Raw genomic sequence first — 7641 nt, forward strand, 5'->3', positions numbered from 1 at the left:
AAAAAAAAAGAAAGAAAGAAAGAAAATCTAGTTCTTCCCCACCAGCATCCATATCACAAGTTTCAAGAGTTCTCTTTGATGACATTCTGTCTAGACTGTTTCTTTTGGGGATGAGGTGAGGGGATGGAGGGGGTGGGGGTATGAATTGTCACAGAAGCCTTCTACGTCCCTCTTTCACAATTGTGAGTCTACAGTCATGAATAACACTGCAGAAGTATTTTCCTTGCCCTTTACAGTCAGTGGGAACACAGATTATGAATCATAGATACATGGTTTTCTGGCAACAGAACAGATCACGGTCACCCACATGGTCTTCAGAGTCAGGGAATGTCATGGATCTCAGCATGGTCTTTGGTGGCAGTGCAGACCATGAACATCAACATGGTCCTCTGCCACAGCTCAGGCCATGGACATCATCATAGTATTTCATGGCAGTACAGGCCAGGGATATCAACATGGCCTTCTGGATAACATAGGTCAGGGGCATCATTATGGTCCCTAGTGGCCACCTGATCCATGGATGTTAACATGGATTCAGGAAGCAGCACAGACGACAGAAATCCACATGGCCTTAGGTGGTAACACAACCCACTGACATCAACATGGCTTCTGATGGTAGCATAGATCATGGACATCTGCATGGCCTCAGTTGTAACAAGAGCCATGGCTGGGACCCTAATGCACTGATGGCACCATCCATTTTTTTAAATTTTTATTTTTAAATATAAATTTAAATTATAAACAAGGTTGCTTTACATGTCAATCCCAGGTCCCTCCCCTCCTCCCACACCCTCCTACCAACCCCCCTAAACCCCTCTTTTCCCCAGGGAGGGTGAGGCCCTCCATGGGGGTGTCCATAGTCTGTCATTTCATCCAGGGCAGGGTCTAGACCCTCCCCCAAGAATCCAGGCTGAGAGTGCTTCTCTCATTGTTGGATGGTCACCCAAAGTCCATTTGTATGTCAGGGATAAATACTGATCTACTAACCAAGGCCCAATAGATTGCCTAGGCCTCCTCACTGACACCCACATTAAAGGGGTCTGGATCAGTCCCGTGCTGGATTCGCAGGCATTAGTCTGAGATTCAAGAGCTAACGCTTGTCATGTCAGCTGTTTCTGGGGGTTAAACCAGCCCAGTCTTAACCCCTTTGCTCATCAGTCCTCCCTCTCTGTCACTGGATTCCTTGAGTTCAGCTCAGTGTTTAGCTGTGGGAGTCTGCCTCTTCTTCCATTAGCCATTAGATGAAGGTTCTGTTTCTCAGGCTCTCTGGCTGTGGGATTGTAGGCTGGCACTCCCCAGATCTATGTCTAAAATCCATAAATGAGAGAGTACATACCATGTTTGTCTTTTTGTGACTGGGTTATCTCACTCAGGATGGTTTCTTCTAGTGCCATCCATTTGCCTGCAAATTTCTGGATTCCATTGCTTTTTTTCTGCTGAATAGTACTCCATTGTGTAAATGTACTACATTTTCTCTATCCACTCTTCAGTTGAGGGGCATCTAGGTAGCTTCCAAGCTCTGGCTATTACAAATAATGCTGCTATGAACATCGTGGAACAGGTGTCCTTGTTGTATGAATTTGCCTCATTTGGATATATGCCTAAGAGTGGAATTGCTGGGTCTTGTGGTAGGCTTATTCCCATTTTTCTGAGGAATCTCCATACTGATTTCCAACGTGGCTGTATGAGTTGGCACTCCCACCAGCAGTGGAGGAGTGTTCCCCTTTCTCCACAATCTCTCCAACATAAACTGTCATTGGTGTTTTTGATTTTAGCCATTATGACAGGAGTAAGATGGTATCTCAGAGTTGTTTTGATTTGCATTTCCCAGATGGTTAGGGATGTTGAGCACTTTCCCAAGTGCCTCTCAGCCATTTTAGACTCCTCTATTGAGAATTCTCTATTTAGTTCTGTAGCCCACTTTTTAATTGGATCCTTTGGTGTTTTGGAAACTTGCTTCTTGAGTTCTTTGTAAATTTTGGAGATCAGCCTTCTGTCAAATGTAAGGTTAGTGAATATCTTTTCCCATTCTGTGGGCTGCCTTTTTGTTTTGTAGACTGTGTCCTTTGCCTTACAGAAGCTTCTCAGTTTCAGGAGGTCCCATGTATTAATTGTTGACCTCACTGTCTGTGCTACTGGTGTTATGTTCAGGAAGCGGTCTCCTGTACCATTTTGTTCAAGGGTACCACCTACTTTCTCTTCTAAGTGTTTCAGTGTGGCTGGATTTATGTTGAGGTCTTTGATCCATTTGGACTTAAGTTTTGCACATGGCGATAAACATGGATTGATCCGCATTCTTCTACATGCCAGCATCCAGTTATGCCAGGACCATTTGTTGGAGATGTTTTCTTTTTTCCATTGTATATTTTTAGCTTCTTTGTCAAAGATCAGATGTTCCTACATGTATGGGTTAGTATCAGGGTGTTCAATTCTATTCCATTGGTCTACCTGTCTATTTTTGTGCCAATAGAACGCTGTTTTCAGGGGTACAGCTCTATAATAGAGCTTGAAGTCAGGAATAGCACCATCCATTTTTACAGTGGATCTTCCCTCTTTTGTTCAATGTTCCTGGAAGCACCCTCACAGACACATTCAGAGGTGTGTTTCTATGGTGACTTTCAATCCCATCCAGTTGACAATTAAGATTAACTATATAGTGATTAGTCATTTAGCTTAACCTTGGAGAGGGCTGGCTAGTTAAGATTGGCCGGTGGTGACAAAGACTTGGAAGTACTCCTGGACAAGAAGCAGTGAAGTGACCGCCCAGTGGGGTGATGAAGAACACTGAGAGACAGGTGCCTCTTCACAATGGAGAAACACTCCCAGGAAACAAGGCTGGAGGAATTAATTTATGCCCTGTAACATATACATAGTATTTTCTATTTGTTCTGTGATAGCTGCATTCTATCTTAAAGATAACTAGCACAAAGGAAGCCTCTTTTCTGTAGTTTGGTTAGTGAAGCCATTCTTACTGGGCAATGGCCACACGTTCATATTATTTTAAATGAACCTTCAATTCTGGAAAACCTGACATTGGTAAAGCTTTCTTCTGACTTCTTGAAGGTTCTCCTTGGGACCCAGCCCAAACAGTTGCCAGACACAAGGCGCCTGATGTATATGTGTGGAGTGGAGATGGTGAAGACACATGCTAAGCTGAATGCATGGAAGAGTTGGAAAGGTCACACAGGTGGACAGATGTGGGCACGCAAGCAGACACCTATTGACTGTGTTCAGTCAGTGCCTGGCTGAGGAGAAATAGTCAAAAAACACTTCAATGTCTTGTGTGTTTTTCTTTCCAGGGACAATAAATAGTCTACCATGTCCATTATTGAGGCTCCAATTTGATGAATGCATGCATTTAGGAAGTATTTCCCCATCTCCCTCTTATTTCTCTACCCCTAATTTTGTGGCATAAAATAACTCCTATATTTGGGTTTGGGGTCTGCCATTGGTAACAATTTCTATCTTTAAAGAGGAATTATATATGTATAGATACATATATATTGTATGTATGCATGTATGTATGTATGTATATCTTGATTTTATGGCAAGGTTACTGGATAATGGATGCCTCACATAATAATGGCTATTCCTAGACTTTTGTTGAATAAGTTTGTAATTTTTGATCCAAATCAATGGAAAAGAAGAACCAAACAAGAAGTGGCACATGTAGTAAGACAACATGAATCCTAGGGATGGTGGCCATATGTCCCTCATGTCACACCAAGATGCCTCTGGAAAATCCTCATATACTAACACCTGTGCTCCCTTTAAGAAATCAACCTTGGTTCTACCTTTTCTCCCCCTTAAAATGCTTACTGATTTTTGATGGTGTCTCTTTTGTGAAATTTATCACATACTGTCTCCATTTATAATATTCATGGCACAAGTTCTAATAGACAGTAAATGTTTGGGAGAGCATGGGCACATTTTATAAATTTTTATTTCTTACTTTTCTTATTTCACACACTGGTAATACTCACTTAATAGTTTTGGATATAAAATGGCTTTTTTGTGAAATGGTCATGTTGACAAATTGCCTTCTAAATATTATGTTAACATGCATAGACCTAGGCATCTCTCAACCCTGCTTAGAGAAGATACATTTTGCAGAAGGCCACAGTTAATGGAGGCATGTATAAGTGGTCACAGTGGTGAGGATAAAAGACTTGATGCTCAGATCTAAATTGGACATCTACATCAACACCCCTCCCAAACAGCAACAACAACAACAACTCCACCATGACCAAGGTTTAGGGAGCTCCTTGAAAGACGAAGTGGAAAAATGTGAGAGTCAGAGGATGGGGAGGAATGCTGTGACATGCTGTCTTGTGGATATGACATGGTGAGTGTACTCATGAACTCACAGAGTCTGTGGTCACCTTCAGAAGGCCTTCACAAAATCAAGCTGGCCAAAATTCCAATATGGATGTGGTAGATGATCTCTAGGCCAAGCCATTACTAAGAAGCTATCAGCAGTTAATAGTCACTGGAGAATGGAGAATTACTCTTTTTGGAGGATGTGGCCCCTGGTAGGATTCCCATGTTCCAGTGGATAGCCCTACCATGTACATATGAGCAGCAGATTTAGTGGGTTATCAAAGGGAAAAATGGGCAGCAGATTTAGTAGTTTATCAAAGGGGGAAAACAAACACAGAATTAGAAGGAGATATGCTCAGAGCTTTTCTGAGAGACTGTCCTCTGAATTAAGCAATTGCCATCTTAAGGCATTCAGCTATGCCCTTTTGCAAAAGATTATCTCAGCTGGGTTTATTGATGGTATACACATGAACACCGCCTTTCCCATAGAGGAGCCGAGTAGGGTACACGTTTTTTGTTTTTTGTTTTTTTTTTTTGAGTATCCAGCTGCTTACTGCTACCTGGCAACTCAGCATATGACTTGGGGAAAGTGCTAGAGTGTATAAGGCTTTGGGAAGATTACGGTGGTGGCTCCATTTAGGTGACTTTAGGGAAACACTGATCTGTGCTGGGTAAAACTTTTCAGGTTTGGCTGGCTTCTGGGAGGAGTGCCACATTTTCTAATCCTTCACTTATTTTCTCTGTAAGAGACAAAACTTATTGGCTCCTCAGAGTGAACTTTGGTACAATCATGACTGGGCTGGTCACTGGAACTTTAGGAGAAGGGGTGAACATGGCTTAAACCCCCACAAAGAAATTTTAGCAAGAGGGGGAGTAAGGAGAGAGTTGAAGAGGGAAATAGGAGGTAGATATAATCATATTTCATTGTATGCTTGTGTAAAATTATCTAGAATATGGGACACATTATCTAATGAATGAGAGAGTAGGGCATGACATATTCAAAAGGTCTTTCTTTTTTTTGCTCAGCACCCCAACTTCCCCTCCTCATTAATATCTATTTACATAAAAGCACACCATAACCCATTCCACTCCCTCCACACCCAAAAGATATAGAGAATTAAAATTTCCTCTTGACTTGTCATCTTTCTCTAGTTAAGATTTCTTACCTTTCTTGCTCATGACACAGATCTTAGAATTCTCATCCCTATTACCAATACAGTTCATACCTCCATCATGCCGGCACTTCCTTGCCAAAGTGTCCCAGAGAAACACACCCAGGACCATCCTCTATGAGGTTCAATGACGTTTCCAGTCCTCCTCTGCCCTTCTCAGGGCAGCATTTGACCCAGGCTTCCATTGTCCTTGTTCAGTTTGGCTTCCCAAGTGTTATGCAACCCCCCCTTTCTGGTGTACTTCTTAATCCACTGGTGATCATTCTGCTTTCTTCACTGATTCACCCTCAAAGGTCTTTCAACCCTAGAGTAACCCATGGCACAAGGCTCTGCCCTTATCCACTTGTTAGGTGCTAGCCTGCAGCCTCAAGTTTCATCTGCTAAGAACCATTTGATTGGAATTCTAACTCTGAGCTTTGCTCAGTCCAGCAGCCGGGTCATCATCATTCAGTCTTAGGTGCCATGAGGCATCTCAAACTTCAGCCTCACTCCTGATTATCCCTTTCCACTTGTTTCCCCTCTATCCCTCCCATTCTGATAAATATGATAAATGGCATTTTCTCTTCTACATTGGAGTGGTGTGTGTGTGTGTGTGTGTGTGTGTGTGTATTAGATACATGTGAGTATGCAAATGCATGTACCTGTATGCATGTGTAGGGAGGCCAGAGCAGCATGTCAGATGTCTTTCTCAATTGCTCTGTGCCTTACTGTCCTGAGACAGAGCCTCTCACTGAATCAGAAACTCAGTATTTTAGTTAGGCTAGCTGACTAGTAGACTCTAGGGATCCTCCAGACTTCACTTCCCAATCCTGGGCTGACAGGCACATGTGCAGATGCTCTTACCTACGGAGTTATCCCCCTCCTCTCCTTTTCTATATTTATCATGAATAAAACGTTCAGTTTCCATCCTTGAATTATCCCTAATTCATAATTATTTTATATTCTATAACTCATTAACCAATTCACTATTCAATTGTACCAGCTCTTCCTTTGAAACGCACCCTGACTCTGATCATTTCTCATCCTCTTTTCTCTTTGCTGGTTTAAAGCAGAGTACACATATACCTCGCTGCTTTCACCCTGTCTCCCTCCAGCATATCCTCCAGCTAGTCATCAAAACAAACCCTTTGAAAATGTAAAGCAAGTCTTCTGATCCTCAGCCGGGGATGGACAGAGCAAATAGAGACTTTCTCAATGTATCCATTATGGTAGCCGAATCCCTAGGAAGAGGAGGCAGTCCCTAAGTCTGTGGGAGTTTGTTTGGAGGTGAGACAGAATGGGAGCTGACATTAGTCAGAACAATGCTTATAAAATAGAAGTAGAATCCTGAACTCACTTACTGCCCAGACCTTGAGATTTCTGTGAGAATATAGGTTTTATAGGGAGGTAGGCAGCTCCTAACCTGGAAACACATGTGGTTGAAATTATAGAAGAAAGACAAGAGCTTGAAGAAAGCTACTGGATGGAAGGCCGGAACCATTCTTGTGGGGAGTGGGGAGCCCCCGTTATGTACCCACAGTCACGCTGGTTCTCATTTATCAGCGTAAATACTCGCCTGGCCACATGGTTAGAATGTTCTGACAAAGCGTGCCAGATGTTACCAATAAAGAGAACCCTTTTTTTTTACATACCGTTATTGGCATAATATTTTCTCTGTTTCCAGCTCTTGTGGAGGCATTGTTGACAGTTTGATGGACTAAGGACTCACTCTGGGTTTGATTGCGTCTCAATCACCAAAACCCCAAACTGAAAGGAGAGTAAGAGCTAACTATCTGTCTTGACTGAAAAATGTAATAATAGTAGCTCAGATAGAATATCCCAAGTAAAAAATGGTTTCACATGAGGAAGGTCCCAGAGGCTGCTGTATAAGCCCTATTAGTTGACTTCCAGAGTTGGAGGATATGAGAGGTAGATTATGTGTTCTCTACTGAAGATTAACTACAAGGAGGAGAGACAAGGAGAGCAGAGGAAAGCCAGCGTTAACTAGCAATGTGGAATATACACGAATTCATCTCTAAGGACACGGTAATTTGTAAATGTTAACTGCCATCTTAGTAATAATGATAAAATGTAACAACGACCGTGTGTTTTATGAATACTCTTGCTAGATACTCAGTCTATATTATTATAATTATTGTACATAAAATAT

This window comes from Mesocricetus auratus, unplaced genomic scaffold (genome assembly GCF_017639785.1).
Source record: "Mesocricetus auratus isolate SY011 unplaced genomic scaffold, BCM_Maur_2.0 Super-Scaffold_100676, whole genome shotgun sequence".
Classification (NCBI taxonomy): domain Eukaryota; kingdom Metazoa; phylum Chordata; class Mammalia; order Rodentia; family Cricetidae; genus Mesocricetus; species Mesocricetus auratus.